A 27,230-nucleotide genomic window follows, 5' to 3' on the forward strand; every position below is an offset into this window, starting at 1 on the left:
TACCCTTCCTCTTTCTTTCTGTAAAGGAATAGCCAAACAGGAGCGAATTTGGCGTTTGTACCAGTTGCCGTCCCATGTTGGGGCTATGCATCAAACGTCAATTCCTCGTTAGTATAGTGGACAGTATCTCCGCCTGTCACGCGGAAGACCGGGGTTCGATTCCCCGACGGGGAGGCTTGATTTGATTTCAGTTCCACCTCAAGTGGCAATTTCAAACAGCTCAAGATTACAACGGCCACCCTTGTTCGAACCCGTTTCTTGAGACCACCCCTTCCACTTTGTTGTCGGATACAACTCGAAAAAACATTTTGGATTGATGGTTTTCTTGATTTTCTTTAACCAACCTAAGTTGTAGGCAGGTTTGGACGAGCTGCGGTTTGGCATTTCCAGTACAAACGTCCGCCCTCTGCTATTGTTTACAAACGTATGCTGCTCTGCTGTAAGCAAAGCACCCAAAAATACGACAAACTCGCAAAGGTTTCCCTCCACGGAAATCTTTAGTAAAAGGCGAAAGATTTATGCGTAGATGAAGGAAAACTCGAGCTATATCCACAAACAGTTGAACCAGAGGACTCACCACGTAACACCATCATGTTTAAAGAGGGTGATCTCTAGTGAACGCTTCCCGGAACATCGCAATTAGGAAGAGCTTAAGAAAGCCAGCACAAGAGTGCAGTGCTTCACAGAAGCCTACGGTGGCGTTGTTTCGTGGGGTGGAGTCTGGCGTGCGACCTTGTTTTTTCCTTAAGATAGAGCCCTTCTTACTTTACACTGCACACTGAATGACATAGGCAGCGCAAATAATAGCAAAGCCGCCCATTCAAATACACGAGAATCCTTGATTCCACGGTTGCAATTCGACAGGCTATGACTACACATTCAAAGCGTTAAAGAGACGCATTGCACAGCCCTCGCTCTATCTACTTCTCAGAATGCGTTGGCCGGGAATCGAACCCGGGTCAACTGCTTGGAAGGCAGCTATGCTCACCACTATACCACCAACGCACACAAATAGGAGCTGGCTTGATGGACTTCCACATCTACTGAACACAGTGCTGTGAGACCACACAAAGATATACAGGCGTGTGAAGGTACGATTTTACGCGATACCTCAAGTCTCCTGGTACACATGACTCCGATGAGTCTACACACACCTTTTACGTCGGCTTTGTGATTAGAATCGTCCTGTCTGCAGCCTTAAATCTCAGCTTCCCACTAGAATACACAGTCTGCCATTCCATCCAACAGTGAGGTCAGGGTTTGTTTCTCCAGCCTGAAGACACGTGTGGTGTCACACTGGATGGTGGGCTGTCTGGGACTTACCAGCCAGCTGACAGCTTGCTGTGAAACGAGGCGTATAGGTAAATTGTTCTGCCTTGGCGATCGTGCTTGCTAAGGCAGCGCATATACTAAAATTGGATCGATACAGAGAAGATTAGCATGGCCCCTGCGAAAGGATGACACGCAAATCCGTGAAGCGCTCCATATTTACATTTAGCAGACGCTTTTATCCAAAACGACTAACAAATGAGGTAAACAATGGAAGCAATCGGAACAACAAGATCACAACAAAGAGCTTCAGTGCAAAACAAATTGTATCACACTAAAACTGGCCTAGTTTATACTAACACTAAAAACAACTTTCTATCTTTAAAAACTTCAACCACTTGCAGGAGAAACGTTTTCGATTGGCTCTGTTTGTTTTGAGGTGATCTAAAACAATTGAACTGATCAGCAGTTGGTTACAGTCACCACTACCCTTCCTCTTTCTTTCTGTAAAGGAATAGCCAAACAGGAGCGAATTTGGCGTTTGTACCAGTTGCCGTCCCATGTTGGGGCTATGCATCAAACGTCAATTCCTCGTTAGTATAGTGGACAGTATCTCCGCCTGTCACGCGGAAGACCGGGGTTCGATTCCCCGACGGGGAGGCTTGATTTGATTTCAGTTCCACCTCAAGTGGCAATTTCAAACAGCTCAAGATTACAACGGCCACCCTTGTTCGAACCCGTTTCTTGAGACCACCCCTTCCACTTTGTTGTCGGATACAACTCGAAAAAACATTTTGGATTGATGGTTTTCTTGATTTTCTTTAACCAACCTAAGTTGTAGGCAGGTTTGGACGAGCTGCGGTTTGGCATTTCCAGTACAAACGTCCGCCCTCTGCTATGTTTACAAACGTATGCTGCTCTGCTGTAAGCAAAGCACCCAAAAATACGACAAACTCGCAAAGGTTTCCCTCCACGGAAATCTTTAGTAAAAGGCGAAAGATTTATGCGTAGATGAAGGAAAACTCGAGCTATATCCACAAACAGTTGAACCAGAGGACTCACCACGTAACACCATCATGTTTAAAGAGGGTGATCTCTAGTGAACGCTTCCCGGAACATCGCAATTAGGAAGAGCTTAAGAAAGCCAGCACAAGAGTGCAGTGCTTCACAGAAGCCTACGGTGGCGTTGTTTCGTGGGGTGGAGTCTGGCGTGCGACCTTGTTTTTTCCTTAAGATAGAGCCCTTCTTACTTTACACTGCACACTGAATGACATAGGCAGCGCAAATAATAGCAAAGCCGCCCATTCAAATACACGAGAATCCTTGATTCCACGGTTGCAATTCGACAGGCTATGACTACACATTCAAAGCGTTAAAGAGACGCATTGCACAGCCCTCGCTCTATCTACTTCTCAGAATGCGTTGGCCGGGAATCGAACCCGGGTCAACTGCTTGGAAGGCAGCTATGCTCACCACTATACCACCAACGCACACAAATAGGAGCTGGCTTGATGGACTTCCACATCTACTGAACACAGTGCTGTGAGACCACACAAAGATATACAGGCGTGTGAAGGTACGATTTTACGCGATACCTCAAGTCTCCTGGTACACATGACTCCGATGAGTCTACACACACCTTTTACGTCGGCTTTGTGATTAGAATCGTCCTGTCTGCAGCCTTAAATCTCAGCTTCCCACTAGAATACACAGTCTGCCATTCCATCCAACAGTGAGGTCAGGGTTTGTTTCTCCAGCCTGAAGACACGTGTGGTGTCACACTGGATGGTGGGCTGTCTGGGACTTACCAGCCAGCTGACAGCTTGCTGTGAAACGAGGCGTATAGGTAAATTGTTCTGCCTTGGCGATCGTGCTTGCTAAGGCAGCGCATATACTAAAATTGGATCGATACAGAGAAGATTAGCATGGCCCCTGCGAAAGGATGACACGCAAATCCGTGAAGCGCTCCATATTTACATTTAGCAGACGCTTTTATCCAAAACGACTAACAAATGAGGTAAACAATGGAAGCAATCGGAACAACAAGATCACAACAAAGAGCTTCAGTGCAAAACAAATTGTATCACACTAAAACTGGCCTAGTTTATACTAACACTAAAAACAACTTTCTATCTTTAAAAACTTCAACCACTTGCAGGAGAAACGTTTTCGATTGGCTCTGTTTGTTTTGAGGTGATCTAAAACAATTGAACTGATCAGCAGTTGGTTACAGTCACCACTACCCTTCCTCTTTCTTTCTGTAAAGGAATAGCCAAACAGGAGCGAATTTGGCGTTTGTACCAGTTGCCGTCCCATGTTGGGGCTATGCATCAAACGTCAATTCCTCGTTAGTATAGTGGACAGTATCTCCGCCTGTCACGCGGAAGACCGGGGTTCGATTCCCCGACGGGGAGGCTTGATTTGATTTCAGTTCCACCTCAAGTGGCAATTTCAAACAGCTCAAGATTACAACGGCCACCCTTGTTCGAACCCGTTTCTTGAGACCACCCCTTCCACTTTGTTGTCGGATACAACTCGAAAAAACATTTTGGATTGATGGTTTTCTTGATTTTCTTTAACCAACCTAAGTTGTAGGCAGGTTTGGACGAGCTGCGGTTTGGCATTTCCAGTACAAACGTCCGCCCTCTGCTATTGTTTACAAACGTATGCTGCTCTGCTGTAAGCAAAGCACCCAAAAATACGACAAACTCGCAAAGGTTTCCCTCCACGGAAATCTTTAGTAAAAGGCGAAAGATTTATGCGTAGATGAAGGAAAACTCGAGCTATATCCACAAACAGTTGAACCAGAGGACTCACCACGTAACACCATCATGTTTAAAGAGGGTGATCTCTAGTGAACGCTTCCCGGAACATCGCAATTAGGAAGAGCTTAAGAAAGCCAGCACAAGAGTGCAGTGCTTCACAGAAGCCTACGGTGGCGTTGTTTCGTGGGGGAGTCTGGCGTGCGACCTTGTTTTTTCCTTAAGATAGAGCCCTTCTTACTTTACACTGCACACTGAATGACATAGGCAGCGCAAATAATAGCAAAGCCGCCCATTCAAATACACGAGAATCCTTGATTCCACGGTTGCAATTCGACAGGCTATGACTACACATTCAAAGCGTTAAAGAGACGCATTGCACAGCCGCTCTATCTACTTCTCAGAATGCGTTGGCCGGGAATCGAACCCGGGTCAACTGCTTGGAAGGCAGCTATGCTCACCACTATACCACCAACGCACACAAATAGGAGCTGGCTTGATGGACTTCCACATCTACTGAACACAGTGCTGTGAGACCACACAAAGATATACAGGCGTGTGAAGGTACGATTTTACGCGATACCTCAAGTCTCCTGGTACACATGACTCCGATGAGTCTACACACACCTTTTACGTCGGCTTTGTGATTAGAATCGTCCTGTCTGCAGCCTTAAATCTCAGCTTCCCACTAGAATACACAGTCTGCCATTCCATCCAACAGTGAGGTCAGGGTTTGTTTCTCCAGCCTGAAGACACGTGTGGTGTCACACTGGATGGTGGGCTGTCTGGGACTTACCAGCCAGCTGACAGCTTGCTGTGAAACGAGGCGTATAGGTAAATTGTTCTGCCTTGGCGATCGTGCTTGCTAAGGCAGCGCATATACTAAAATTGGATCGATACAGAGAAGATTAGCATGGCCCCTGCGAAAGGATGACACGCAAATCCGTGAAGCGCTCCATATTTACATTTAGCAGACGCTTTTATCCAAAACGACTAACAAATGAGGTAAACAATGGAAGCAATCGGAACAACAAGATCACAACAAAGAGCTTCAGTGCAAAACAAATTGTATCACACTAAAACTGGCCTAGTTTATACTAACACTAAAAACAACTTTCTATCTTTAAAAACTTCAACCACTTGCAGGAGAAACGTTTTCGATTGGCTCTGTTTGTTTTGAGGTGATCTAAAACAATTGAACTGATCAGCAGTTGGTTACAGTCACCACTACCCTTCCTCTTTCTTTCTGTAAAGGAATAGCCAAACAGGAGCGAATTTGGCGTTTGTACCAGTTGCCGTCCCATGTTGGGGCTATGCATCAAACGTCAATTCCTCGTTAGTATAGTGGACAGTATCTCCGCCTGTCACGCGGAAGACCGGGGTTCGATTCCCCGACGGGGAGGCTTGATTTGATTTCAGTTCCACCTCAAGTGGCAATTTCAAACAGCTCAAGATTACAACGGCCACCCTTGTTCGAACCCGTTTCTTGAGACCACCCCTTCCACTTTGTTGTCGGATACAACTCGAAAAAACATTTTGGATTGATGGTTTTCTTGATTTTCTTTAACCAACCTAAGTTGTAGGCAGGTTTGGACGAGCTGCGGTTTGGCATTTCCAGTACAAACGTCCGCCCTCTGCTATTGTTTACAAACGTATGCTGCTCTGCTGTAAGCAAAGCACCCAAAAATACGACAAACTCGCAAAGGTTTCCCTCCACGGAAATCTTTAGTAAAAGGCGAAAGATTTATGCGTAGATGAAGGAAAACTCGAGCTATATCCACAAACAGTTGAACCAGAGGACTCACCACGTAACACCATCATGTTTAAAGAGGGTGATCTCTAGTGAACGCTTCCCGGAACATCGCAATTAGGAAGAGCTTAAGAAAGCCAGCACAAGAGTGCAGTGCTTCACAGAAGCCTACGGTGGCGTTGTTTCGTGGGGTGGAGTCTGGCGTGCGACCTTGTTTTTTCCTTAAGATAGAGCCCTTCTTACTTTACACTGCACACTGAATGACATAGGCAGCGCAAATAATAGCAAAGCCGCCCATTCAAATACACGAGAATCCTTGATTCCACGGTTGCAATTCGACAGGCTATGACTACACATTCAAAGCGTTAAAGAGACGCATTGCACAGCCTCGCTCTATCTACTTCTCAGAATGCGTTGGCCGGGAATCGAACCCGGGTCAACTGCTTGGAAGGCAGCTATGCTCACCACTATACCACCAACGCACACAAATAGGAGCTGGCTTGATGGACTTCCACATCTACTGAACACAGTGCTGTGAGACCACACAAAGATATACAGGCGTGTGAAGGTACGATTTTACGCGATACCTCAAGTCTCCTGGTACACATGACTCCGATGAGTCTACACACACCTTTTACGTCGGCTTTGTGATTAGAATCGTCCTGTCTGCAGCCTTAAATCTCAGCTTCCCACTAGAATACACAGTCTGCCATTCCATCCAACAGTGAGGTCAGGGTTTGTTCTCCAGCCTGAAGACACGTGTGGTGTCACACTGGATGGTGGGCTGTCTGGGACTTACCAGCCAGCTGACAGCTTGCTGTGAAACGAGGCGTATAGGTAAATTGTTCTGCCTTGGCGATCGTGCTTGCTAAGGCAGCGCATATACTAAAATTGGATCGATACAGAGAAGATTAGCATGGCCCCTGCGAAAGGATGACACGCAAATCCGTGAAGCGCTCCATATTTACATTTAGCAGACGCTTTTATCCAAAACGACTAACAAATGAGGTAAACAATGGAAGCAATCGGAACAACAAGATCACAACAAAGAGCTTCAGTGCAAAACAAATTGTATCACACTAAAACTGGCCTAGTTTATACTAACACTAAAAACAACTTTCTATCTTTAAAAACTTCAACCACTTGCAGGAGAAACGTTTTCGATTGGCTCTGTTTGTTTTGAGGTGATCTAAAACAATTGAACTGATCAGCAGTTGGTTACAGTCACCACTACCCTTCCTCTTTCTTTCTGTAAAGGAATAGCCAAACAGGAGCGAATTTGGCGTTTGTACCAGTTGCCGTCCCATGTTGGGGCTATGCATCAAACGTCAATTCCTCGTTAGTATAGTGGACAGTATCTCCGCCTGTCACGCGGAAGACCGGGGTTCGATTCCCCGACGGGGAGGCTTGATTTGATTTCAGTTCCACCTCAAGTGGCAATTTCAAACAGCTCAAGATTACAACGGCCACCCTTGTTCGAACCCGTTTCTTGAGACCACCCCTTCCACTTTGTTGTCGGATACAACTCGAAAAAACATTTTGGATTGATGGTTTTCTTGATTTTCTTTAACCAACCTAAGTTGTAGGCAGGTTTGGACGAGCTGCGGTTTGGCATTTCCAGTACAAACGTCCGCCCTCTGCTATTGTTTACAAACGTATGCTGCTCTGCTGTAAGCAAAGCACCCAAAAATACGACAAACTCGCAAAGGTTTCCCTCCACGGAAATCTTTAGTAAAAGGCGAAAGATTTATGCGTAGATGAAGGAAAACTCGAGCTATATCCACAAACAGTTGAACCAGAGGACTCACCACGTAACACCATCATGTTTAAAGAGGGTGATCTCTAGTGAACGCTTCCCGGAACATCGCAATTAGGAAGAGCTTAAGAAAGCCAGCACAAGAGTGCAGTGCTTCACAGAAGCCTACGGTGGCGTTGTTTCGTGGGGTGGAGTCTGGCGTGCGACCTTGTTTTTTCCTTAAGATAGAGCCCTTCTTACTTTACACTGCACACTGAATGACATAGGCAGCGCAAATAATAGCAAAGCCGCCCATTCAAATACACGAGAATCCTTGATTCCACGGTTGCAATTCGACAGGCTATGACTACACATTCAAAGCGTTAAAGAGACGCATTGCACTCGCTCTATCTACTTCTCAGAATGCGTTGGCCGGGAATCGAACCCGGGTCAACTGCTTGGAAGGCAGCTATGCTCACCACTATACCACCAACGCACACAAATAGGAGCTGGCTTGATGGACTTCCACATCTACTGAACACAGTGCTGTGAGACCACACAAAGATATACAGGCGTGTGAAGGTACGATTTTACGCGATACCTCAAGTCTCCTGGTACACATGACTCCGATGAGTCTACACACACCTTTTACGTCGGCTTTGTGATTAGAATCGTCCTGTCTGCAGCCTTAAATCTCAGCTTCCCACTAGAATACACAGTCTGCCATTCCATCCAACAGTGAGGTCAGGGTTTGTTTCTCCAGCCTGAAGACACGTGTGGTGTCACACTGGATGGTGGGCTGTCTGGGACTTACCAGCCAGCTGACAGCTTGCTGTGAAACGAGGCGTATAGGTAAATTGTTCTGCCTTGGCGATCGTGCTTGCTAAGGCAGCGCATATACTAAAATTGGATCGATACAGAGAAGATTAGCATGGCCCCTGCGAAAGGATGACACGCAAATCCGTGAAGCGCTCCATATTTACATTTAGCAGACGCTTTTATCCAAAACGACTAACAAATGAGGTAAACAATGGAAGCAATCGGAACAACAAGATCACAACAAAGAGCTTCAGTGCAAAACAAATTGTATCACACTAAAACTGGCCTAGTTTATACTAACACTAAAAACAACTTTCTATCTTTAAAAACTTCAACCACTTGCAGGAGAAACGTTTTCGATTGGCTCTGTTTGTTTTGAGGTGATCTAAAACAATTGAACTGATCAGCAGTTGGTTACAGTCACCACTACCCTTCCTCTTTCTTTCTGTAAAGGAATAGCCAAACAGGAGCGAATTTGGCGTTTGTACCAGTTGCCGTCCCATGTTGGGGCTATGCATCAAACGTCAATTCCTCGTTAGTATAGTGGACAGTATCTCCGCCTGTCACGCGGAAGACCGGGGTTCGATTCCCCGACGGGGAGGCTTGATTTGATTTCAGTTCCACCTCAAGTGGCAATTTCAAACAGCTCAAGATTACAACGGCCACCCTTGTTCGAACCCGTTTCTTGAGACCACCCCTTCCACTTTGTTGTCGGATACAACTCGAAAAAACATTTTGGATTGATGGTTTTCTTGATTTTCTTTAACCAACCTAAGTTGTAGGCAGGTTTGGACGAGCTGCGGTTTGGCATTTCCAGTACAAACGTCCGCCCTCTGCTATTGTTTACAAACGTATGCTGCTCTGCTGTAAGCAAAGCACCCAAAAATACGACAAACTCGCAAAGGTTTCCCTCCACGGAAATCTTTAGTAAAAGGCGAAAGATTTATGCGTAGATGAAGGAAAACTCGAGCTATATCCACAAACAGTTGAACCAGAGGACTCACCACGTAACACCATCATGTTTAAAGAGGGTGATCTCTAGTGAACGCTTCCCGGAACATCGCAATTAGGAAGAGCTTAAGAAAGCCAGCACAAGAGTGCAGTGCTTCACAGAAGCCTACGGTGGCGTTGTTTCGTGGGGTGGAGTCTGGCGTGCGACCTTGTTTTTTCCTTAAGATAGAGCCCTTCTTACTTTACACTGCACACTGAATGACATAGGCAGCGCAAATAATAGCAAAGCCGCCCATTCAAATACACGAGAATCCTTGATTCCACGGTTGCAATTCGACAGGCTATGACTACACATTCAAAGCGTTAAAGAGACGCATTGCCCTCGCTCTATCTACTTCTCAGAATGCGTTGGCCGGGAATCGAACCCGGGTCAACTGCTTGGAAGGCAGCTATGCTCACCACTATACCACCAACGCACACAAATAGGAGCTGGCTTGATGGACTTCCACATCTACTGAACACAGTGCTGTGAGACCACACAAAGATATACAGGCGTGTGAAGGTACGATTTTACGCGATACCTCAAGTCTCCTGGTACACATGACTCCGATGAGTCTACACACACCTTTTACGTCGGCTTTGTGATTAGAATCGTCCTGTCTGCAGCCTTAAATCTCAGCTTCCCACTAGAATACACAGTCTGCCCATTCCATCCAACAGTGAGGTCAGGGTTTGTTTCTCCAGCCTGAAGACACGTGTGGTGTCACACTGGATGGTGGGCTGTCTGGGACTTACCAGCCAGCTGACAGCTTGCTGTGAAACGAGGCGTATAGGTAAATTGTTCTGCCTTGGCGATCGTGCTTGCTAAGGCAGCGCATATACTAAAATTGGATCGATACAGAGAAGATTAGCATGGCCCCTGCGAAAGGATGACACGCAAATCCGTGAAGCGCTCCATATTTACATTTAGCAGACGCTTTTATCCAAAACGACTAACAAATGAGGTAAACAATGGAAGCAATCGGAACAACAAGATCACAACAAAGAGCTTCAGTGCAAAACAAATTGTATCACACTAAAACTGGCCTAGTTTATACTAACACTAAAAACAACTTTCTATCTTTAAAAACTTCAACCACTTGCAGGAGAAACGTTTTCGATTGGCTCTGTTTGTTTTGAGGTGATCTAAAACAATTGAACTGATCAGCAGTTGGTTACAGTCACCACTACCCTTCCTCTTTCTTTCTGTAAAGGAATAGCCAAACAGGAGCGAATTTGGCGTTTGTACCAGTTGCCGTCCCATGTTGGGGCTATGCATCAAACGTCAATTCCTCGTTAGTATAGTGGACAGTATCTCCGCCTGTCACGCGGAAGACCGGGGTTCGATTCCCCGACGGGGAGGCTTGATTTGATTTCAGTTCCACCTCAAGTGGCAATTTCAAACAGCTCAAGATTACAACGGCCACCCTTGTTCGAACCCGTTTCTTGAGACCACCCCTTCCACTTTGTTGTCGGATACAACTCGAAAAAACATTTTGGATTGATGGTTTTCTTGATTTTCTTTAACCAACCTAAGTTGTAGGCAGGTTTGGACGAGCTGCGGTTTGGCATTTCCAGTACAAACGTCCGCCCTCTGCTATTGTTTACAAACGTATGCTGCTCTGCTGTAAGCAAAGCACCCAAAAATACGACAAACTCGCAAAGGTTTCCCTCCACGGAAATCTTTAGTAAAAGGCGAAAGATTTATGCGTAGATGAAGGAAAACTCGAGCTATATCCACAAACAGTTGAACCAGAGGACTCACCACGTAACACCATCATGTTTAAAGAGGGTGATCTCTAGTGAACGCTTCCCGGAACATCGCAATTAGGAAGAGCTTAAGAAAGCCAGCACAAGAGTGCAGTGCTTCACAGAAGCCTACGGTGGCGTTGTTTCGTGGGGTGGAGTCTGGCGTGCGACCTTGTTTTTTCCTTAAGATAGAGCCCTTCTTACTTTACACTGCACACTGAATGACATAGGCAGCGCAAATAATAGCAAAGCCGCCCATTCAAATACACGAGAATCCTTGATTCCACGGTTGCAATTCGACAGGCTATGACTACACATTCAAAGCGTTAAAGAGACGCATTGCACAGCCCTCGCTCTATCTACTTCTCAGAATGCGTTGGCCGGGAATCGAACCCGGGTCAACTGCTTGGAAGGCAGCTATGCTCACCACTATACCACCAACGCACACAAATAGGAGCTGGCTTGATGGACTTCCACATCTACTGAACACAGTGCTGTGAGACCACACAAAGATATACAGGCGTGTGAAGGTACGATTTTACGCGATACCTCAAGTCTCCTGGTACACATGACTCCGATGAGTCTACACACACCTTTTACGTCGGCTTTGTGATTAGAATCGTCCTGTCTGCAGCCTTAAATCTCAGCTTCCCACTAGAATACACAGTCTGCCATTCCATCCAACAGTGAGGTCAGGGTTTGTTTCTCCAGCCTGAAGACACGTGTGGTGTCACACTGGATGGTGGGCTGTCTGGGACTTACCAGCCAGCTGACAGCTTGCTGTGAAACGAGGTATAGGTAAATTGTTCTGCCTTGGCGATCGTGCTTGCTAAGGCAGCGCATATACTAAAATTGGATCGATACAGAGAAGATTAGCATGGCCCCTGCGAAAGGATGACACGCAAATCCGTGAAGCGCTCCATATTTACATTTAGCAGACGCTTTTATCCAAAACGACTAACAAATGAGGTAAACAATGGAAGCAATCGGAACAACAAGATCACAACAAAGAGCTTCAGTGCAAAACAAATTGTATCACACTAAAACTGGCCTAGTTTATACTAACACTAAAAACAACTTTCTATCTTTAAAAACTTCAACCACTTGCAGGAGAAACGTTTTCGATTGGCTCTGTTTTTTGAGGTGATCTAAAACAATTGAACTGATCAGCAGTTGGTTACAGTCACCACTACCCTTCCTCTTTCTTTCTGTAAAGGAATAGCCAAACAGGAGCGAATTTGGCGTTTGTACCAGTTGCGTCCCATGTTGGGGCTATGCATCAAACGTCAATTCCTCGTTAGTATAGTGGACAGTATCTCCGCCTGTCACGCGGAAGACCGGGGTTCGATTCCCCGACGGGGAGGCTTGATTTGATTTCAGTTCCACCTCAAGTGGCAATTTCAAACAGCTCAAGATTACAACGGCCACCCTTGTTCGAACCCGTTTCTTGAGACCACCCCTTCCACTTTGTTGTCGGATACAACTCGAAAAAACATTTTGGATTGATGGTTTTCTTGATTTTCTTTAACCAACCTAAGTTGTAGGCAGGTTTGGACGAGCTGCGGTTTGGCATTTCCAGTACAAACGTCCGCCCTCTGCTATTGTTTACAAACGTATGCTGCTCTGCTGTAAGCAAAGCACCCAAAAATACGACAAACTCGCAAAGGTTTCCCTCCACGGAAATCTTTAGTAAAAGGCGAAAGATTTATGCGTAGATGAAGGAAAACTCGAGCTATATCCACAAACAGTTGAACCAGAGGACTCACCACGTAACACCATCATGTTTAAAGAGGGTGATCTCTAGTGAACGCTTCCCGGAACATCGCAATTAGGAAGAGCTTAAGAAAGCCAGCACAAGAGTGCAGTGCTTCACAGAAGCCTACGGTGGCGTTGTTTCGTGGGGTGGAGTCTGGCGTGCGACCTTGTTTTTTCCTTAAGATAGAGCCCTTCTTACTTTACACTGCACACTGAATGACATAGGCAGCGCAAATAATAGCAAAGCCGCCCATTCAAATACACGAGAATCCTTGATTCCACGGTTGCAATTCGACAGGCTATGACTACACATTCAAAGCGTTAAAGAGACGCATTGCACAGCGCTCTATCTACTTCTCAGAATGCGTTGGCCGGGAATCGAACCCGGGTCAACTGCTTGGAAGGCAGCTATGCTCACCACTATACCACCAACGCACACAAATAGGAGCTGGCTTGATGGACTTCCACATCTACTGAACACAGTGCTGTGAGACCACACAAAGATATACAGGCGTGTGAAGGTACGATTTTACGCGATACCTCAAGTCTCCTGGTACACATGACTCCGATGAGTCTACACACACCTTTTACGTCGGCTTTGTGATTAGAATCGTCCTGTCTGCAGCCTTAAATCTCAGCTTCCCACTAGAATACACAGTCTGCCATTCCATCCAACAGTGAGGTCAGGGTTTGTTTCTCCAGCCTGAAGACACGTGTGGTGTCACACTGGATGGTGGGCTGTCTGGGACTTACCAGCCAGCTGACAGCTTGCTGTGAAACGAGGCGTATAGGTAAATTGTTCTGCCTTGGCGATCGTGCTTGCTAAGGCAGCGCATATACTAAAATTGGATCGATACAGAGAAGATTAGCATGGCCCCTGCGAAAGGATGACACGCAAATCCGTGAAGCGCTCCATATTTACATTTAGCAGACGCTTTTATCCAAAACGACTAACAAATGAGGTAAACAATGGAAGCAATCGGAACAACAAGATCACAACAAAGAGCTTCAGTGCAAAACAAATTGTATCACACTAAAACTGGCCTAGTTTATACTAACACTAAAAACAACTTTCTATCTTTAAAAACTTCAACCACTTGCAGGAGAAACGTTTTCGATTGGCTCTGTTTGTTTTGAGGTGATCTAAAACAATTGAACTGATCAGCAGTTGGTTACAGTCACCACTACCCTTCCTCTTTCTTTCTGTAAAGGAATAGCCAAACAGGAGCGAATTTGGCGTTTGTACCAGTTGCCGTCCCATGTTGGGGCTATGCATCAAACGTCAATTCCTCGTTAGTATAGTGGACAGTATCTCCGCCTGTCACGCGGAAGACCGGGGTTCGATTCCCCGACGGGGAGGCTTGATTTGATTTCAGTTCCACCTCAAGTGGCAATTTCAAACAGCTCAAGATTACAACGGCCACCCTTGTTCGAACCCGTTTCTTGAGACCACCCCTTCCACTTTGTTGTCGGATACAACTCGAAAAAACATTTTGGATTGATGGTTTTCTTGATTTTCTTTAACCAACCTAAGTTGTAGGCAGGTTTGGACGAGCTGCGGTTTGGCATTTCCAGTACAAACGTCCGCCCTCTGCTATCGTTTACAAACGTATGCTGCTCTGCTGTAAGCAAAGCACCCAAAAATACGACAAACTCGCAAAGGTTTCCCTCCACGGAAATCTTTAGTAAAAGGCGAAAGATTTATGCGTAGATGAAGGAAAACTCGAGCTATATCCACAAACAGTTGAACCAGAGGACTCACCACGTAACACCATCATGTTTAAAGAGGGTGATCTCTAGTGAACGCTTCCCGGAACATCGCAATTAGGAAGAGCTTAAGAAAGCCAGCACAAGAGTGCAGTGCTTCACAGAAGCCTACGGTGGCGTTGTTTCGTGGGGTGGAGTCTGGCGTGCGACCTTGTTTTTTCCTTAAGATAGAGCCCTTCTTACTTTACACTGCACACTGAATGACATAGGCAGCGCAAATAATAGCAAAGCCGCCCATTCAAATACACGAGAATCCTTGATTCCACGGTTGCAATTCGACAGGCTATGACTACACATTCAAAGCGTTAAAGAGACGCATTGCACAGCCCTCGCTCTATCTACTTCTCAGAATGCGTTGGCCGGGAATCGAACCCGGGTCAACTGCTTGGAAGGCAGCTATGCTCACCACTATACCACCAACGCACACAAATAGGAGCTGGCTTGATGGACTTCCACATCTACTGAACACAGTGCTGTGAGACCACACAAAGATATACAGGCGTGTGAAGGTACGATTTTACGCGATACCTCAAGTCTCCTGGTACACATGACTCCGATGAGTCTACACACACCTTTTACGTCGGCTTTGTGATTAGAATCGTCCTGTCTGCAGCCTTAAATCTCAGCTTCCCACTAGAATACACAGTCTGCCATTCCATCCAACAGTGAGGTCAGGGTTTGTTTCTCCAGCCTGAAGACACGTGTGGTGTCACACTGGATGGTGGGCTGTCTGGGACTTACCAGCCAGCTGACAGCTTGCTGTGAAACGAGGCGTATAGGTAAATTGTTCTGCCTTGGCGATCGTGCTTGCTAAGGCAGCGCATATACTAAAATTGGATCGATACAGAGAAGATTAGCATGGCCCCTGCGAAAGGATGACACGCAAATCCGTGAAGCGCTCCATATTTACATTTAGCAGACGCTTTTATCCAAAACGACTAACAAATGAGGTAAACAATGGAAGCAATCGGAACAACAAGATCACAACAAAGAGCTTCAGTGCAAAACAAATTGTATCACACTAAAACTGGCCTAGTTTATACTAACACTAAAAACAACTTTCTATCTTTAAAAACTTCAACCACTTGCAGGAGAAACGTTTTCGATTGGCTCTGTTTGTTTTGAGGTGATCTAAAACAATTGAACTGATCAGCAGTTGGTTACAGTCACCACTACCCTTCCTCTTTCTTTCTGTAAAGGAATAGCCAAACAGGAGCGAATTTGGCGTTTGTACCAGTTGCCGTCCCATGTTGGGGCTATGCATCAAACGTCAATTCCTCGTTAGTATAGTGGACAGTATCTCCGCCTGTCACGCGGAAGACCGGGGTTCGATTCCCCGACGGGGAGGCTTGATTTGATTTCAGTTCCACCTCAAGTGGCAATTTCAAACAGCTCAAGATTACAACGGCCACCCTTGTTCGAACCCGTTTCTTGAGACCACCCCTTCCACTTTGTTGTCGGATACAACTCGAAAAAACATTTTGGATTGATGGTTTTCTTGATTTTCTTTAACCAACCTAAGTTGTAGGCAGGTTTGGACGAGCTGCGGTTTGGCATTTCCAGTACAAACGTCCGCCCTCTGCTATTGTTTACAAACGTATGCTGCTCTGCTGTAAGCAAAGCACCCAAAAATACGACAAACTCGCAAAGGTTTCCCTCCACGGAAATCTTTAGTAAAAGGCGAAAGATTTATGCGTAGATGAAGGAAAACTCGAGCTATATCCACAAACAGTTGAACCAGAGGACTCACCACGTAACACCATCATGTTTAAAGAGGGTGATCTCTAGTGAACGCTTCCCGGAACATCGCAATTAGGAAGAGCTTAAGAAAGCCAGCACAAGAGTGCAGTGCTTCACAGAAGCCTACGGTGGCGTTGTTTCGTGGGGTGGAGTCTGGCGTGCGACCTTGTTTTTTCCTTAAGATAGAGCCCTTCTTACTTTACACTGCACACTGAATGACATAGGCAGCGCAAATAATAGCAAAGCCGCCCATTCAAATACACGAGAATCCTTGATTCCACGGTTGCAATTCGACAGGCTATGACTACACATTCAAAGCGTTAAAGAGACGCATTGCACAGCCTCGCTCTATCTACTTCTCAGAATGCGTTGGCCGGGAATCGAACCCGGGTCAACTGCTTGGAAGGCAGCTATGCTCACCACTATACCACCAACGCACACAAATAGGAGCTGGCTTGATGGACTTCCACATCTACTGAACACAGTGCTGTGAGACCACACAAAGATATACAGGCGTGTGAAGGTACGATTTTACGCGATACCTCAAGTCTCCTGGTACACATGACTCCGATGAGTCTACACACACCTTTACGTCGGCTTTGTGATTAGAATCGTCCTGTCTGCAGCCTTAAATCTCAGCTTCCCACTAGAATACACAGTCTGCCATTCCATCCAACAGTGAGGTCAGGGTTTGTTTCTCCAGCCTGAAGACACGTGTGGTGTCACACTGGATGGTGGGCTGTCTGGGACTTACCAGCCAGCTGACAGCTTGCTGTGAAACGAGGCGTATAGGTAAATTGTTCTGCCTTGGCGATCGTGCTTGCTAAGGCAGCGCATATACTAAAATTGGATCGATACAGAGAAGATTAGCATGGCCCCTGCGAAAGGATGACACGCAAATCCGTGAAGCGCTCCATATTTACATTTAGCAGACGCTTTTATCCAAAACGACTAACAAATGAGGTAAACAATGGAAGCAATCGGAACAACAAGATCACAACAAAGAGCTTCAGTGCAAAACAAATTGTATCACACTAAAACTGGCCTAGTTTATACTAACACTAAAAACAACTTTCTATCTTTAAAAACTTCAACCACTTGCAGGAGAAACGTTTTCGATTGGCTCTGTTTGTTTTGAGGTGATCTAAAACAATTGAACTGATCAGCAGTTGGTTACAGTCACCACTACCCTTCCTCTTTCTTTCTGTAATGGAATAGCCAAACAGGAGCGAATTTGGCGTTTGTACCAGTTGCCGTCCCATGTTGGGGCTATGCATCAAACGTCTATTCCTCGTTAGTATAGTGGACAGTATCTCCGCCTGTCACGCGGAAGACCGGGGTTCGATTCCCCGACGGGGAGGCTTGATTTGATTTCAGTTCCCACCTCAAGTGGCAATTTCAAACAGCTCAAGATTACAACGGCCACCCTTGTTCGAACCCGTTTCTTGAACCACCCCTCCACTTTGTTGTCGGATACAACTCGAAAAAACATTTTGGATTGATGGTTTTCTTGATTTTCTTTAACCAACCTAAGTTGTAGGCAGGTTTGGACGAGCTGCGGTTTGGCATTTCCAGTACAAACGTCCGCCCCTCTGCTATCGTTTACAAACGTATGCTGCTCTGCTGTAAGCAAAGCACCCAAAAAATACGACAAACTCGCAAAGGTTTCCCTCCACGGAAATCTTTTAGTAAAAGGCGAAAGATTTATGCGTAGATGAAGGAAAACTCGAGCTATATCCACAAACAGTGAACCAGAGGACTCACCACGTAACACCATCATGTTTAAAGAGGGTGATCTCTAGTGAACGCTTCCCGGAACATCGCAATTAGGAAGAGCTTAAGAAAGCCAGCACAAGAGTGCAGTGCTTCACAGAAGCCTACGGTGGCGTTGTTTCGTGGGGTGGAGTCTGGCGTGCGACCTTGTTTTTTTCCTTAAGATAGAGCCCTTCTTACTTTACACTGCACACTGAATGACATAGGCAGCGCAAATAATAGCAAAGCCGCCCATTCAAATACACGAGAATCCTTGATTCCACGGTTGCAATTCGACAGGCTATGACTACACGTTCAAAGCGTTAAAGAGACGCATTGCACAGCCCTCGCTCTATCTACTTCTCAGAATGCGTTGGCCGGGAATCGAACCCGGGTCAACTGCTTGGAAGGCAGCTATGCTCACCACTATACCACCAACGCACACAAATAGGAGCTGGCTTGATGGACTTCCACTTCTACTGAACACAGTGCTGTGAGACCACACAAAGATATACAGGCGTGTGAAGGTACGATTTTACGAGATACCTCAAGTCTCCTGGTACACATGACTCCGATGAGTCTACACACACCTTTTACGTCGGCTTTGTGATTAGAATCGTCCTGTCTGCAGCCTTAAATCTCAGCTTCCACTAGAATACACAGTCTGCCATTCCATCCAACAGTGAGGTCAGGGTTTGTTTCTCCAGCCTGAAGACACGTGTGGTGTCACACTGGATGGTGGGCTGTCTGGGACTTACCAGCCAGCTGACAGCTTGCTGTGAAACGAGGTGTATAGGTAAATTGTTCTGCCTTGGCGATCGTGCTTGCTAAGGCAGCGCATATACTAAAATTGGATCGATACAGAGAAGATTAGCATGGCCCCTGCGAAAGGATGACACGCAAATCCGTGAAGCGCTCCATATTTACATTTAGCAGACGCTTTTATCCAAAACGACTAACAAATGAGGTAAACAATGGAAGCAATCGGAACAACAAGATCACAACAAAGAGCTTCAGTGCAAAACAAATTGTATCACACTAAACTGGCCTAGTTTATACTAACACTAAAAACAACTTTCTATCTTTAAAAACTTCAACCACTTGCAGGAGAAACGTTTTCGATTGGCTCTGTTTGTTTTGAGGTGATCTAAAACAATTGAACTGATCAGCAGTTGGTTACAGTCACCACTACCCTTCCTCTTTCTTTCTGTAATGGAATAGCCAAACAGGAGCGAATTTGGCGTTTGTACCAGTTGCCGTCCCATGTTGGGGCTATGCATCAAACGTCAATTCCTCGTTAGTATAGTGGACAGTATCTCCGCCTGTCACGCGGAAGACCGGGGTTCGATTCCCCGACGGGGAGGCTTGATTTGATTTCAGTTCCACCTCAAGTGGCAATTTCAAACAGCTCAAGATTACAACGGCCACCCTTGTTCGAACCCGTTTCTTGAGACCACCCCTTCCACTTTGTTGTCGGATACAACTCGAAAAAACATTTTGGATTGATGGTTTTCTTGATTTTCTTTAACCAACCTAAGTTGTAGGCAGGTTTGGACGAGCTGCGGTTTGGCATTTCCAGTACAAACGTCCGCCCTCTGCTATCGTTTACAAACGTATGCTGCTCTGCTGTAAGCAAAGCACCCAAAAATACGACAAACTCGCAAAGGTTTCCCTCCACGGAAATCTTTAGTAAAAGGCGAAAGATTTATGCGTAGATGAAGGAAAACTCGAGCTATATCCACAAACAGTTGAACCAGAGGACTCACCACGTAACACCATCATGTTTAAAGAGGGTGATCTCTAGTGAACGCTTCCCGGAACATCGCAATTAGGAAGAGCTTAAGAAAGCCAGCACAAGAGTGCAGTGCTTCACAGAAGCCTACGGTGGCGTTGTTTCGTGGGGTGGAGTCTGGCGTGCGACCTTGTTTTTTCCTTAAGATAGAGCCCTTCTTACTTTACACTGCACACTGAATGACATAGGCAGCGCAAATAATAGCAAAGCCGCCCATTCAAATACACGAGAATCCTTGATTCCACGGTTGCAATTCGACAGGCTATGACTACACGTTCAAAGCGTTAAAGAGACGCATTGCACAGCCCTCGCTCTATCTACTTCTCAGAATGCGTTGGCCGGGAATCGAACCCGGGTCAACTGCTTGGAAGGCAGCTATGCTCACCACTATACCACCAACGCACACAAATAGGAGCTGGCTTGATGGACTTCCACTTCTACTGAACACAGTGCTGTGAGACCACACAAAGATATACAGGCGTGTGAAGGTACGATTTTACGAGATACCTCAAGTCTCCTGGTACACATGACTCCGATGAGTCTACACACACCTTTTACGTCGGCTTTGTGATTAGAATCGTCCTGTCTGCAGCCTTAAATCTCAGCTTCCCACTAGAATACACAGTCTGCCATTCCATCCAACAGTGAGGTCAGGGTTTGTTTCTCCAGCCTGAAGACACGTGTGGTGTCACACTGGATGGTGGGCTGTCTGGGACTTACCAGCCAGCTGACAGCTTGCTGTGAAACGAGGTGTATAGGTAAATTGTTCTGCCTTGGCGATCGTGCTTGCTAAGGCAGCGCATATACTAAAATTGGATCGATACAGAGAAGATTAGCATGGCCCCTGCGAAAGGATGACACGCAAATCCGTGAAGCGCTCCATATTTACATTTAGCAGACGCTTTTATCCAAAACGACTAACAAATGAGGTAAACAATGGAAGCAATCGGAACAACAAGATCACAACAAAGAGCTTCAGTGCAAAACAAATTGTATCACACTAAAACTGGCCTAGTTTATACTAACACTAAAAACAACTTTCTATCTTTAAAAACTTCAACCACTTGCAGGAGAAACGTTTTCGATTGGCTCTGTTTGTTTTGAGGTGATCTAAAACAATTGAACTGATCAGCAGTTGGTTACAGTCACCACTACCCTTCCTCTTTCTTTCTGTAATGGAATAGCCAAACAGGAGCGAATTTGGCGTTTGTACCAGTTGCCGTCCCATGTTGGGGCTATGCATCAAACGTCAATTCCTCGTTAGTATAGTGGACAGTATCTCCGCCTGTCACGCGGAAGACCGGGGTTCGATTCCCCGACGGGGAGGCTTGATTTGATTTCAGTTCCACCTCAAGTGGCAATTTCAAACAGCTCAAGATTACAACGGCCACCCTTGTTCGAACCCGTTTCTTGAGACCACCCCTTCCACTTTGTTGTCGGATACAACTCGAAAAAACATTTTGGATTGATGGTTTTCTTGATTTTCTTTAACCAACCTAAGTTGTAGGCAGGTTTGGACGAGCTGCGGTTTGGCATTTCCAGTACAAACGTCCGCCCTCTGCTATCGTTTACAAACGTATGCTGCTCTGCTGTAAGCAAAGCACCCAAAAATACGACAAACTCGCAAAGGTTTCCCTCCACGGAAATCTTTAGTAAAAGGCGAAAGATTTATGCGTAGATGAAGGAAAACTCGAGCTATATCCACAAACAGTTGAACCAGAGGACTCACCACGTAACACCATCATGTTTAAAGAGGGTGATCTCTAGTGAACGCTTCCCGGAACATCGCAATTAGGAAGAGCTTAAGAAGCCAGCACAAGAGTGCAGTGCTTCACAGAAGCCTACGGTGGCGTTGTTTCGTGGGGTGGAGTCTGGCGTGCGACCTTGTTTTTTCCTTAAGATAGAGCCCTTCTTACTTTACACTGCACACTGAATGACATAGGCAGCGCAAATAATAGCAAAGCCGCCCATTCAAATACACGAGAATCCTTGATTCCACGGTTGCAATTCGACAGGCTATGACTACACGTTCAAAGCGTTAAAGAGACGCATTGCACAGCCCTCGCTCTATCTACTTCTCAGAATGCGTTGGCCGGGAATCGAACCCGGGTCAACTGCTTGGAAGGCAGCTATGCTCACCACTATACCACCAACGCACACAAATAGGAGCTGGCTTGATGGACTTCCACTTCTACTGAACACAGTGCTGTGAGACCACACAAAGATATACAGGCGTGTGAAGGTACGATTTTACGAGATACCTCAAGTCTCCTGGTACACATGACTCCGATGAGTCTACACACACCTTTTACGTCGGCTTTGTGATTAGAATCGTCCTGTCTGCAGCCTTAAATCTCAGCTTCCCACTAGAATACACAGTCTGCCATTCCATCCAACAGTGAGGTCAGGGTTTGTTTCTCCAGCCTGAAGACACGTGTGGTGTCACACTGGATGGTGGGCTGTCTGGGACTTACCAGCCAGCTGACAGCTTGCTGTGAAACGAGGTGTATAGGTAAATTGTTCTGCCTTGGCGATCGTGCTTGCTAAGGCAGCGCATATACTAAAATTGGATCGATACAGAGAAGATTAGCATGGCCCCTGCGAAAGGATGACACGCAAATCCGTGAAGCGCTCCATATTTACATTTAGCAGACGCTTTTATCCAAAACGACTAACAAATGAGGTAAACAATGGAAGCAATCGGAACAACAAGATCACAACAAAGAGCTTCAGTGCAAAACAAATTGTATCACACTAAAACTGGCCTAGTTTATACTAACACTAAAAACAACTTTCTATCTTTAAAAACTTCAACCACTTGCAGGAGAAACGTTTTCGATTGGCTCTGTTTGTTTTGAGGTGATCTAAAACAATTGAACTGATCAGCAGTTGGTTACAGTCACCACTACCCTTCCTCTTTCTTTCTGTAATGGAATAGCCAAACAGGAGCGAATTTGGCGTTTGTACCAGTTGCCGTCCCATGTTGGGGCTATGCATCAAACGTCAATTCCTCGTTAGTATAGTGGACAGTATCTCCGCCTGTCACGCGGAAGACCGGGGTTCGATTCCCCGACGGGGAGGCTTGATTTGATTTCAGTTCCACCTCAAGTGGCAATTTCAAACAGCTCAAGATTACAACGGCCACCCTTGTTCGAACCCGTTTCTTGAGACCACCCCTTCCACTTTGTTGTCGGATACAACTCGAAAAAACATTTTGGATTGATGGTTTTCTTGATTTTCTTTAACCAACCTAAGTTGTAGGCAGGTTTGGACGAGCTGCGGTTTGGCATTTCCAGTACAAACGTCCGCCCTCTGCTATCGTTTACAAACGTATGCTGCTCTGCTGTAAGCAAAGCACCCAAAAATACGACAAACTCGCAAAGGTTTCCCTCCACGGAAATCTTTAGTAAAAGGCGAAAGATTTATGCGTAGATGAAGGAAAACTCGAGCTATATCCACAAACAGTTGAACCAGAGGACTCACCACGTAACACCATCATGTTTAAAGAGGGTGATCTCTAGTGAACGCTTCCCGGAACATCGCAATTAGGAAGAGCTTAAGAAAGCCAGCACAAGAGTGCAGTGCTTCACAGAAGCCTACGGTGGCGTTGTTTCGTGGGGTGGAGTCTGGCGTGCGACCTTGTTTTTTCCTTAAGATAGAGCCCTTCTTACTTTACACTGCACACTGAATGACATAGGCAGCGCAAATAATAGCAAAGCCGCCCATTCAAATACACGAGAATCCTTGATTCCACGGTTGCAATTCGACAGGCTATGACTACACGTTCAAAGCGTTAAAGAGACGCATTGCACAGCCCTCGCTCTATCTACTTCTCAGAATGCGTTGGCCGGGAATCGAACCCGGGTCAACTGCTTGGAAGGCAGCTATGCTCACCACTATACCACCAACGCACACAAATAGGAGCTGGCTTGATGGACTTCCACTTCTACTGAACACAGTGCTGTGAGACCACACAAAGATATACAGGCGTGTGAAGGTACGATTTTACGAGATACCTCAAGTCTCCTGGTACACATGACTCCGATGAGTCTACACACACCTTTTACGTCGGCTTTGTGATTAGAATCGTCCTGTCTGCAGCCTTAAATCTCAGCTTCCCACTAGAATACACAGTCTGCCATTCCATCCAACAGTGAGGTCAGGGTTTGTTTCTCCAGCCTGAAGACACGTGTGGTGTCACACTGGATGGTGGGCTGTCTGGGACTTACCAGCCAGCTGACAGCTTGCTGTGAAACGAGGTGTATAGGTAAATTGTTCTGCCTTGGCGATCGTGCTTGCTAAGGCAGCGCATATACTAAAATTGGATCGATACAGAGAAGATTAGCATGGCCCCTGCGAAAGGATGACACGCAAATCCGTGAAGCGCTCCATATTTACATTTAGCAGACGCTTTTATCCCAAACGACTAACAAATGAGGTAAACAATGGAAGCAATCGGAACAACAAGATCACAACAAAGAGCTTCAGTGCAAAACAAATTGTATCACACTAAAACTGGCCTAGTTTATACTAACACTAAAAACAAACTTTCTATCTTTAAAAACTTCAACCACTTGCAGGAGAAACGTTTTCGATTGGCTCTGTTTGTTTTGAGGTGATCTAAAACAATTGAACTGATCAGCAGTTGGTTACAGTCACCACTACCCTTCCTCTTTCTTTCTGTAATGGAATAGCCAAACAGGAGCGAATTTGGCCGTTTGTACCAGTTGCGTCCCATGTTGGGGCTATGCATCAAACGTCAATTCCTCGTTAGTATAGTGGACAGTATCTCCGCCTGTCACGCGGAAGACCGGGGTTCGATTCCCCGACGGGGAGGCTTGATTTGATTCAGTTCCACCTCAAGTGGCAATTTCAAAACAGCTCAAGATTACAACGGCCACCCTTGTTCGAACCCGTTTCTTGAGACCACCCCTTCCACTTTGTTGTCGGATACAACTCGAAAAACATTTTGGATTGATGGTTTTCTTGATTTTCTTTAACCAACCTAAGTTGTAGGCAGGTTTGGACGAGCTGCGGTTTGGGCATTTCCAGTACAAACGTCCGCCCTCTGCTATCGTTTACAAACGTATGCTGCTCTGCTGTAAGCAAAGCACCCAAAAATACGACAAACTCGCAAAGGTTTCCCTCCACGGAAATCTTTAGTAAAAGGCGAAAGATTTATGCGTAGATGAAGGAAAACTCGAGCTATATCCACAAACAGTTGAACCAGAGGACTCACCACGTAACACCATCATGTTTAAAGAGGGTGATCTCTAGTGAACGCTTCCCGGAACATCGCAATTAGGAAGAGCTTAAGAAAGCCAGCACAAGAGTGCAGTGCTTCACAGAAGCCTACGGTGGCGTTGTTTCGTGGGGTGGAGTCTGGCGTGCGACTTGTTTTTTCCTTAAGATAGAGCCCTTCTTACTTTACACTGCACACTGAATGACATAGGCAGCGCAAATAATAGCAAAGCCGCCCATTCAAATACACGAGAATCCTTGATTCCACGGTTGCAATTCGACAGGCTATGACTACACGTTCAAAGCGTTAAAGAGACGCATTGCCCCCTCGCTCTATCTACTTCTCAGAATGCGTTGGCCGGGAATCGAACCCGGGTCAACTGCTTGGAAGGCAGCTATGCTCACCACTATACCACCAACGCACACAAATAGGAGCTGGCTTGATGGACTTCCACTTCTACTGAACACAGTGCTGTGAGACCACACAAAGATATACAGGCGTGTGAAGGTACGATTTACGCGATACCTCAAGTCTCCTGGTACACATGACTCCGATGAGTCTACACACACCTTTTACGTCGGCTTTGTGATTAGAATCGTCCTGTCTGCAGCCTTAAATCTCAGCTTCCCACTAGAATACACAGTCTGCCATTCCATCCAACAGTGAGGTCAGGGTTTGTTTCTCCAGCCTGAAGACACGTGTGGTGTCACACTGGATGGTGGGCTGTCTGGGACTTACAGCCAGCTGACAGCTTGCTGTGAAACGAGGTGTATAGGTAAATTGTTCTGCCTTGGCGATCGTGCTTGCTAAGGCAGCGCATATACTAAAATTGGATCGATACAGAGAAGATTAGCATGGCCCCTGCGAAAGGATGACACGCAAATCCGTGAAGCGCTCCATATTTACATTTAGCAGACGCTTTTATCCAAAACGACTAACAAATGAGGTAAACAATGGAAGCAATCGGAACAACAAGATCACAACAAAGAGCTTCAGTGCAAAACAAATTGTATCACACTAAAACTGGCCTAGTTTATACTAACACTAAAAACAACTTTCTATCTTTAAAAACTTCAACCACTTGCAGGAGAACGTTTTCGATTGGCTCTGTTTGTTTGAGGTGATCTAAAACAATTGAACTGATCACGGAGTTGGTTACAGTCACACTACCCTTCCTCTTTCTTTCTGTAAAGGAATAGCCAAACAGGAGCGAATTTGGCGTTTGTACCAGTTGGCGTCCCATTGTTGGGCTATGCATCAAACGTCAATTCCTCGTTAGTATAGTGGACAGTATCTCCGCCTGTCACGCGGAAGACCGGGGTTCGATTCCCCGACGGGGAGGCTTGATTTGATTTCAGTTCCACCTCAGTGGCAATTTCAAACAGCTCAAGATTACAACGGCCACCCTTGTTCGAACCCGTTTCTTGAGACCACCCCTTCACTTTGTTGTCGGATACAACTCGAAAAAACATTTTGGATTGATGGTTTTCTTGATTTTCTTAACCAACCTAAGTTGTAGGCAGGTTTGGACGAGCTGCGGTTTGGCATTTCCAGTACAAACGTCCGCCCTCTGCTATTGTTTACAAACGTATGCTGCTCTGCTATAAGCAAAGCACCCAAAAATACGACAAACTCGCAAAGGTTTCCCTCCACGGAAATCTTTAGTAAAAGGCGAAAGATTTATGCGTAGATGAAGGAAAACTCGAGCTATATCCACAAACAGTTGAACCAGAGGACTCACCACGTAACACCATCATGTTTAAAGAGGGTGATCTCTAGTGAACGCTTCCCGGAACATCGCAATTAGGAAGAGCTTAAGAAAGCCAGCACAAGAGTGCAGTGCTTCACAGAAGCCTACGGTGGCGTTGTTTCGTGGGGTGGAGTCTGGCGTGCGACCTTGTTTTTTCCTTAAGATAGAGCCCTTCTTACTTTACACTGCACACTGAATGACATAGGCAGCGCAAATAATAGCAAAGCCGCCCATTCAAATACACGAGAATCCTTGATTCCACGGTTGCAATTCGACAGGCTATGACTACACATTCAAAGCGTTAAAGAGACGCATGCCTCGCTCTATCTACTTCTCAGAATGCGTTGGCCGGGAAACG

At 45.9% G+C, this 27,230-nt stretch overlaps 62 non-coding genes across 62 annotated transcripts; 31 read left to right on the forward strand and 31 right to left on the reverse strand.

Annotated features, from left to right (window-relative positions):
• The first annotated feature begins 102 nt into the window (after positions 1 to 102).
• Positions 103 to 174, forward strand: trnad-guc (transfer RNA aspartic acid (anticodon GUC)). Its single transcript has one exon. It is a non-coding gene; the product is annotated as a tRNA-Asp (tRNA).
• Positions 175 to 430: 256 nt separating this feature from the next.
• On the reverse strand, positions 431 to 545 carry LOC130436223 (U5 spliceosomal RNA). The gene has a single exon (XR_008909057.1). It is a non-coding gene; the product is annotated as a U5 spliceosomal RNA (small nuclear RNA).
• A 388-nt stretch (positions 546 to 933) lies between these two features.
• On the reverse strand, positions 934 to 1,005 carry trnag-ucc (transfer RNA glycine (anticodon UCC)). Its single transcript has one exon. It is a non-coding gene; the product is annotated as a tRNA-Gly (tRNA).
• A 380-nt stretch (positions 1,006 to 1,385) lies between these two features.
• Positions 1,386 to 1,492, forward strand: LOC130436144 (U6 spliceosomal RNA). Its single transcript, XR_008908981.1, has one exon. It is a non-coding gene; the product is annotated as a U6 spliceosomal RNA (small nuclear RNA).
• A 365-nt stretch (positions 1,493 to 1,857) lies between these two features.
• On the forward strand, positions 1,858 to 1,929 carry trnad-guc (transfer RNA aspartic acid (anticodon GUC)). Its single transcript has one exon. It is a non-coding gene; the product is annotated as a tRNA-Asp (tRNA).
• Positions 1,930 to 2,184: 255 nt separating this feature from the next.
• LOC130436224 (U5 spliceosomal RNA) lies at positions 2,185 to 2,299 on the reverse strand. The gene has a single exon (XR_008909058.1). It is a non-coding gene; the product is annotated as a U5 spliceosomal RNA (small nuclear RNA).
• A 388-nt stretch (positions 2,300 to 2,687) lies between these two features.
• On the reverse strand, positions 2,688 to 2,759 carry trnag-ucc (transfer RNA glycine (anticodon UCC)). Its single transcript has one exon. It is a non-coding gene; the product is annotated as a tRNA-Gly (tRNA).
• A 380-nt stretch (positions 2,760 to 3,139) lies between these two features.
• Positions 3,140 to 3,246, forward strand: LOC130436145 (U6 spliceosomal RNA). Its single transcript, XR_008908982.1, has one exon. It is a non-coding gene; the product is annotated as a U6 spliceosomal RNA (small nuclear RNA).
• Positions 3,247 to 3,611: 365 nt separating this feature from the next.
• On the forward strand, positions 3,612 to 3,683 carry trnad-guc (transfer RNA aspartic acid (anticodon GUC)). The gene has a single exon. It is a non-coding gene; the product is annotated as a tRNA-Asp (tRNA).
• A 256-nt stretch (positions 3,684 to 3,939) lies between these two features.
• On the reverse strand, positions 3,940 to 4,054 carry LOC130436225 (U5 spliceosomal RNA). The gene has a single exon (XR_008909059.1). It is a non-coding gene; the product is annotated as a U5 spliceosomal RNA (small nuclear RNA).
• Positions 4,055 to 4,437: 383 nt separating this feature from the next.
• trnag-ucc (transfer RNA glycine (anticodon UCC)) lies at positions 4,438 to 4,509 on the reverse strand. The gene has a single exon. It is a non-coding gene; the product is annotated as a tRNA-Gly (tRNA).
• A 380-nt stretch (positions 4,510 to 4,889) lies between these two features.
• On the forward strand, positions 4,890 to 4,996 carry LOC130436147 (U6 spliceosomal RNA). Its single transcript, XR_008908984.1, has one exon. It is a non-coding gene; the product is annotated as a U6 spliceosomal RNA (small nuclear RNA).
• A 365-nt stretch (positions 4,997 to 5,361) lies between these two features.
• trnad-guc (transfer RNA aspartic acid (anticodon GUC)) lies at positions 5,362 to 5,433 on the forward strand. Its single transcript has one exon. It is a non-coding gene; the product is annotated as a tRNA-Asp (tRNA).
• A 256-nt stretch (positions 5,434 to 5,689) lies between these two features.
• LOC130436226 (U5 spliceosomal RNA) lies at positions 5,690 to 5,804 on the reverse strand. The gene has a single exon (XR_008909060.1). It is a non-coding gene; the product is annotated as a U5 spliceosomal RNA (small nuclear RNA).
• A 387-nt stretch (positions 5,805 to 6,191) lies between these two features.
• Positions 6,192 to 6,263, reverse strand: trnag-ucc (transfer RNA glycine (anticodon UCC)). Its single transcript has one exon. It is a non-coding gene; the product is annotated as a tRNA-Gly (tRNA).
• A 379-nt stretch (positions 6,264 to 6,642) lies between these two features.
• Positions 6,643 to 6,749, forward strand: LOC130436148 (U6 spliceosomal RNA). Its single transcript, XR_008908985.1, has one exon. It is a non-coding gene; the product is annotated as a U6 spliceosomal RNA (small nuclear RNA).
• Positions 6,750 to 7,114: 365 nt separating this feature from the next.
• Positions 7,115 to 7,186, forward strand: trnad-guc (transfer RNA aspartic acid (anticodon GUC)). Its single transcript has one exon. It is a non-coding gene; the product is annotated as a tRNA-Asp (tRNA).
• A 256-nt stretch (positions 7,187 to 7,442) lies between these two features.
• LOC130436227 (U5 spliceosomal RNA) lies at positions 7,443 to 7,557 on the reverse strand. The gene has a single exon (XR_008909061.1). It is a non-coding gene; the product is annotated as a U5 spliceosomal RNA (small nuclear RNA).
• A 383-nt stretch (positions 7,558 to 7,940) lies between these two features.
• trnag-ucc (transfer RNA glycine (anticodon UCC)) lies at positions 7,941 to 8,012 on the reverse strand. The gene has a single exon. It is a non-coding gene; the product is annotated as a tRNA-Gly (tRNA).
• Positions 8,013 to 8,392: 380 nt separating this feature from the next.
• Positions 8,393 to 8,499, forward strand: LOC130436149 (U6 spliceosomal RNA). The gene has a single exon (XR_008908986.1). It is a non-coding gene; the product is annotated as a U6 spliceosomal RNA (small nuclear RNA).
• A 365-nt stretch (positions 8,500 to 8,864) lies between these two features.
• On the forward strand, positions 8,865 to 8,936 carry trnad-guc (transfer RNA aspartic acid (anticodon GUC)). The gene has a single exon. It is a non-coding gene; the product is annotated as a tRNA-Asp (tRNA).
• Positions 8,937 to 9,192: 256 nt separating this feature from the next.
• LOC130436228 (U5 spliceosomal RNA) lies at positions 9,193 to 9,307 on the reverse strand. Its single transcript, XR_008909062.1, has one exon. It is a non-coding gene; the product is annotated as a U5 spliceosomal RNA (small nuclear RNA).
• A 383-nt stretch (positions 9,308 to 9,690) lies between these two features.
• Positions 9,691 to 9,762, reverse strand: trnag-ucc (transfer RNA glycine (anticodon UCC)). The gene has a single exon. It is a non-coding gene; the product is annotated as a tRNA-Gly (tRNA).
• A 381-nt stretch (positions 9,763 to 10,143) lies between these two features.
• On the forward strand, positions 10,144 to 10,250 carry LOC130436150 (U6 spliceosomal RNA). The gene has a single exon (XR_008908987.1). It is a non-coding gene; the product is annotated as a U6 spliceosomal RNA (small nuclear RNA).
• Positions 10,251 to 10,615: 365 nt separating this feature from the next.
• Positions 10,616 to 10,687, forward strand: trnad-guc (transfer RNA aspartic acid (anticodon GUC)). The gene has a single exon. It is a non-coding gene; the product is annotated as a tRNA-Asp (tRNA).
• A 256-nt stretch (positions 10,688 to 10,943) lies between these two features.
• LOC130436229 (U5 spliceosomal RNA) lies at positions 10,944 to 11,058 on the reverse strand. The gene has a single exon (XR_008909063.1). It is a non-coding gene; the product is annotated as a U5 spliceosomal RNA (small nuclear RNA).
• A 388-nt stretch (positions 11,059 to 11,446) lies between these two features.
• trnag-ucc (transfer RNA glycine (anticodon UCC)) lies at positions 11,447 to 11,518 on the reverse strand. The gene has a single exon. It is a non-coding gene; the product is annotated as a tRNA-Gly (tRNA).
• A 378-nt stretch (positions 11,519 to 11,896) lies between these two features.
• On the forward strand, positions 11,897 to 12,003 carry LOC130436151 (U6 spliceosomal RNA). Its single transcript, XR_008908988.1, has one exon. It is a non-coding gene; the product is annotated as a U6 spliceosomal RNA (small nuclear RNA).
• A 362-nt stretch (positions 12,004 to 12,365) lies between these two features.
• On the forward strand, positions 12,366 to 12,437 carry trnad-guc (transfer RNA aspartic acid (anticodon GUC)). The gene has a single exon. It is a non-coding gene; the product is annotated as a tRNA-Asp (tRNA).
• A 256-nt stretch (positions 12,438 to 12,693) lies between these two features.
• Positions 12,694 to 12,808, reverse strand: LOC130436230 (U5 spliceosomal RNA). The gene has a single exon (XR_008909064.1). It is a non-coding gene; the product is annotated as a U5 spliceosomal RNA (small nuclear RNA).
• A 384-nt stretch (positions 12,809 to 13,192) lies between these two features.
• Positions 13,193 to 13,264, reverse strand: trnag-ucc (transfer RNA glycine (anticodon UCC)). The gene has a single exon. It is a non-coding gene; the product is annotated as a tRNA-Gly (tRNA).
• A 380-nt stretch (positions 13,265 to 13,644) lies between these two features.
• Positions 13,645 to 13,751, forward strand: LOC130436152 (U6 spliceosomal RNA). The gene has a single exon (XR_008908989.1). It is a non-coding gene; the product is annotated as a U6 spliceosomal RNA (small nuclear RNA).
• Positions 13,752 to 14,116: 365 nt separating this feature from the next.
• Positions 14,117 to 14,188, forward strand: trnad-guc (transfer RNA aspartic acid (anticodon GUC)). Its single transcript has one exon. It is a non-coding gene; the product is annotated as a tRNA-Asp (tRNA).
• A 256-nt stretch (positions 14,189 to 14,444) lies between these two features.
• Positions 14,445 to 14,559, reverse strand: LOC130436231 (U5 spliceosomal RNA). Its single transcript, XR_008909065.1, has one exon. It is a non-coding gene; the product is annotated as a U5 spliceosomal RNA (small nuclear RNA).
• A 388-nt stretch (positions 14,560 to 14,947) lies between these two features.
• Positions 14,948 to 15,019, reverse strand: trnag-ucc (transfer RNA glycine (anticodon UCC)). Its single transcript has one exon. It is a non-coding gene; the product is annotated as a tRNA-Gly (tRNA).
• A 380-nt stretch (positions 15,020 to 15,399) lies between these two features.
• Positions 15,400 to 15,506, forward strand: LOC130436153 (U6 spliceosomal RNA). The gene has a single exon (XR_008908990.1). It is a non-coding gene; the product is annotated as a U6 spliceosomal RNA (small nuclear RNA).
• Positions 15,507 to 15,871: 365 nt separating this feature from the next.
• trnad-guc (transfer RNA aspartic acid (anticodon GUC)) lies at positions 15,872 to 15,943 on the forward strand. Its single transcript has one exon. It is a non-coding gene; the product is annotated as a tRNA-Asp (tRNA).
• A 256-nt stretch (positions 15,944 to 16,199) lies between these two features.
• On the reverse strand, positions 16,200 to 16,314 carry LOC130436232 (U5 spliceosomal RNA). Its single transcript, XR_008909066.1, has one exon. It is a non-coding gene; the product is annotated as a U5 spliceosomal RNA (small nuclear RNA).
• Positions 16,315 to 16,701: 387 nt separating this feature from the next.
• On the reverse strand, positions 16,702 to 16,773 carry trnag-ucc (transfer RNA glycine (anticodon UCC)). Its single transcript has one exon. It is a non-coding gene; the product is annotated as a tRNA-Gly (tRNA).
• Positions 16,774 to 17,152: 379 nt separating this feature from the next.
• LOC130436154 (U6 spliceosomal RNA) lies at positions 17,153 to 17,259 on the forward strand. Its single transcript, XR_008908991.1, has one exon. It is a non-coding gene; the product is annotated as a U6 spliceosomal RNA (small nuclear RNA).
• A 365-nt stretch (positions 17,260 to 17,624) lies between these two features.
• On the forward strand, positions 17,625 to 17,696 carry trnad-guc (transfer RNA aspartic acid (anticodon GUC)). The gene has a single exon. It is a non-coding gene; the product is annotated as a tRNA-Asp (tRNA).
• Positions 17,697 to 17,952: 256 nt separating this feature from the next.
• On the reverse strand, positions 17,953 to 18,069 carry LOC130436092 (U5 spliceosomal RNA). The gene has a single exon (XR_008908933.1). It is a non-coding gene; the product is annotated as a U5 spliceosomal RNA (small nuclear RNA).
• Positions 18,070 to 18,457: 388 nt separating this feature from the next.
• On the reverse strand, positions 18,458 to 18,529 carry trnag-ucc (transfer RNA glycine (anticodon UCC)). The gene has a single exon. It is a non-coding gene; the product is annotated as a tRNA-Gly (tRNA).
• A 379-nt stretch (positions 18,530 to 18,908) lies between these two features.
• Positions 18,909 to 19,015, forward strand: LOC130436155 (U6 spliceosomal RNA). Its single transcript, XR_008908992.1, has one exon. It is a non-coding gene; the product is annotated as a U6 spliceosomal RNA (small nuclear RNA).
• A 364-nt stretch (positions 19,016 to 19,379) lies between these two features.
• On the forward strand, positions 19,380 to 19,451 carry trnad-guc (transfer RNA aspartic acid (anticodon GUC)). Its single transcript has one exon. It is a non-coding gene; the product is annotated as a tRNA-Asp (tRNA).
• A 256-nt stretch (positions 19,452 to 19,707) lies between these two features.
• Positions 19,708 to 19,822, reverse strand: LOC130436233 (U5 spliceosomal RNA). Its single transcript, XR_008909067.1, has one exon. It is a non-coding gene; the product is annotated as a U5 spliceosomal RNA (small nuclear RNA).
• A 388-nt stretch (positions 19,823 to 20,210) lies between these two features.
• On the reverse strand, positions 20,211 to 20,282 carry trnag-ucc (transfer RNA glycine (anticodon UCC)). Its single transcript has one exon. It is a non-coding gene; the product is annotated as a tRNA-Gly (tRNA).
• A 380-nt stretch (positions 20,283 to 20,662) lies between these two features.
• LOC130436156 (U6 spliceosomal RNA) lies at positions 20,663 to 20,769 on the forward strand. Its single transcript, XR_008908993.1, has one exon. It is a non-coding gene; the product is annotated as a U6 spliceosomal RNA (small nuclear RNA).
• Positions 20,770 to 21,134: 365 nt separating this feature from the next.
• On the forward strand, positions 21,135 to 21,206 carry trnad-guc (transfer RNA aspartic acid (anticodon GUC)). The gene has a single exon. It is a non-coding gene; the product is annotated as a tRNA-Asp (tRNA).
• Positions 21,207 to 21,462: 256 nt separating this feature from the next.
• On the reverse strand, positions 21,463 to 21,577 carry LOC130436234 (U5 spliceosomal RNA). Its single transcript, XR_008909068.1, has one exon. It is a non-coding gene; the product is annotated as a U5 spliceosomal RNA (small nuclear RNA).
• Positions 21,578 to 21,964: 387 nt separating this feature from the next.
• On the reverse strand, positions 21,965 to 22,036 carry trnag-ucc (transfer RNA glycine (anticodon UCC)). Its single transcript has one exon. It is a non-coding gene; the product is annotated as a tRNA-Gly (tRNA).
• Positions 22,037 to 22,416: 380 nt separating this feature from the next.
• LOC130436159 (U6 spliceosomal RNA) lies at positions 22,417 to 22,523 on the forward strand. The gene has a single exon (XR_008908995.1). It is a non-coding gene; the product is annotated as a U6 spliceosomal RNA (small nuclear RNA).
• A 365-nt stretch (positions 22,524 to 22,888) lies between these two features.
• Positions 22,889 to 22,960, forward strand: trnad-guc (transfer RNA aspartic acid (anticodon GUC)). Its single transcript has one exon. It is a non-coding gene; the product is annotated as a tRNA-Asp (tRNA).
• Positions 22,961 to 23,216: 256 nt separating this feature from the next.
• Positions 23,217 to 23,331, reverse strand: LOC130436236 (U5 spliceosomal RNA). Its single transcript, XR_008909070.1, has one exon. It is a non-coding gene; the product is annotated as a U5 spliceosomal RNA (small nuclear RNA).
• A 388-nt stretch (positions 23,332 to 23,719) lies between these two features.
• On the reverse strand, positions 23,720 to 23,791 carry trnag-ucc (transfer RNA glycine (anticodon UCC)). The gene has a single exon. It is a non-coding gene; the product is annotated as a tRNA-Gly (tRNA).
• A 380-nt stretch (positions 23,792 to 24,171) lies between these two features.
• LOC130436160 (U6 spliceosomal RNA) lies at positions 24,172 to 24,278 on the forward strand. Its single transcript, XR_008908996.1, has one exon. It is a non-coding gene; the product is annotated as a U6 spliceosomal RNA (small nuclear RNA).
• Positions 24,279 to 24,644: 366 nt separating this feature from the next.
• trnad-guc (transfer RNA aspartic acid (anticodon GUC)) lies at positions 24,645 to 24,716 on the forward strand. The gene has a single exon. It is a non-coding gene; the product is annotated as a tRNA-Asp (tRNA).
• A 256-nt stretch (positions 24,717 to 24,972) lies between these two features.
• LOC130436237 (U5 spliceosomal RNA) lies at positions 24,973 to 25,087 on the reverse strand. Its single transcript, XR_008909071.1, has one exon. It is a non-coding gene; the product is annotated as a U5 spliceosomal RNA (small nuclear RNA).
• Positions 25,088 to 25,471: 384 nt separating this feature from the next.
• Positions 25,472 to 25,543, reverse strand: trnag-ucc (transfer RNA glycine (anticodon UCC)). The gene has a single exon. It is a non-coding gene; the product is annotated as a tRNA-Gly (tRNA).
• A 378-nt stretch (positions 25,544 to 25,921) lies between these two features.
• LOC130436161 (U6 spliceosomal RNA) lies at positions 25,922 to 26,028 on the forward strand. Its single transcript, XR_008908997.1, has one exon. It is a non-coding gene; the product is annotated as a U6 spliceosomal RNA (small nuclear RNA).
• A 363-nt stretch (positions 26,029 to 26,391) lies between these two features.
• On the forward strand, positions 26,392 to 26,463 carry trnad-guc (transfer RNA aspartic acid (anticodon GUC)). Its single transcript has one exon. It is a non-coding gene; the product is annotated as a tRNA-Asp (tRNA).
• Positions 26,464 to 26,716: 253 nt separating this feature from the next.
• On the reverse strand, positions 26,717 to 26,831 carry LOC130436193 (U5 spliceosomal RNA). The gene has a single exon (XR_008909027.1). It is a non-coding gene; the product is annotated as a U5 spliceosomal RNA (small nuclear RNA).
• Positions 26,832 to 27,230: the final 399 nt, after the last annotated feature.

The sequence above is a fragment of the Triplophysa dalaica genome, chromosome 14 (genome assembly GCF_015846415.1).
Source record: "Triplophysa dalaica isolate WHDGS20190420 chromosome 14, ASM1584641v1, whole genome shotgun sequence".
Lineage (NCBI taxonomy): Eukaryota > Metazoa > Chordata > Actinopteri > Cypriniformes > Nemacheilidae > Triplophysa > Triplophysa dalaica.